The 778-nt window shown below is 43.8% G+C and overlaps 1 pseudogene; it reads right to left on the reverse strand.

The window, feature by feature from the left end:
• Window positions 1-495, reverse strand: part of LOC105000179 — a 2,741-nt pseudogene extending 2,246 nt beyond the window's left edge.
• Between the last annotated feature and the right edge of the window lie 283 nt (window positions 496-778).

Here is a 778-nt window from a genome sequence, read left to right on the forward strand (position 1 = left end):
AAACGTCTATCATCATTATGAATATCATTTGTTGAATACCTACTAGGAGGCAGACTCAGTACTGTACTAGGCAATTCACATGCATTGTCTTGTCACCACAACTATCCCACTTTATAGATGAGAGGACTGAGGCTCAAAGAGATGAAAAAAGCTATTGAAGGTCATTCACCTAGTTAGTGGTGGTGCCCAAGCCTATTCCCCATACTGCCTTGGGTCTTAGCTTTCCACCCTAAATGTTGAAGGAGAAACTAAGCTTGCATCTGGGATGCTATTAAACCTTTAGCAAAGTCTAGGAGATGATATGGAAAGAAAGACCCAGGCCAGATGACCTGAAGTATGAGAGGCAGTTTGGGCAGATGGCCCTCAAGTTGATCGAGGCTCATCTCAAGGACAAAGCAGTGATGATTGTTGTCACTCACCTGCTGCCGTCTGCTGTCTGGTTCTTTCCACTGTCAACCAAGGTTGGGAGATTCCTTCCTGACCAATAGAAACCATGTTAGTGTTAGAAGAATGAGGTTTGAGGGAAGTGGGTAGGGGAGAGAGAGAAATTCAGCCTCGAAATAGAAAGTTTCAGAACAGAAGAGGAGTTTGAAATGCCCTTGGCCAGATGTTCCTGTTCTCTTTTGGGAATGAAGACAGTGATAAGATAACACTTGACTGATCCTAGAGACAAAGTTTGGTGAGTGTATGACTTAACATCAGACATTTTTCAGTAACCTCACAGACTCCCAGGAGTCTGCAGCCCAAATGCTGGGAACCAGTAGTCTAGTTCAGAAAA

The sequence above is a fragment of the Bison bison genome, unplaced genomic scaffold (genome assembly GCF_000754665.1).
Source record: "Bison bison bison isolate TAMUID 2011002044 unplaced genomic scaffold, Bison_UMD1.0 scf7180017864369, whole genome shotgun sequence".
Classification (NCBI taxonomy): domain Eukaryota; kingdom Metazoa; phylum Chordata; class Mammalia; order Artiodactyla; family Bovidae; genus Bison; species Bison bison.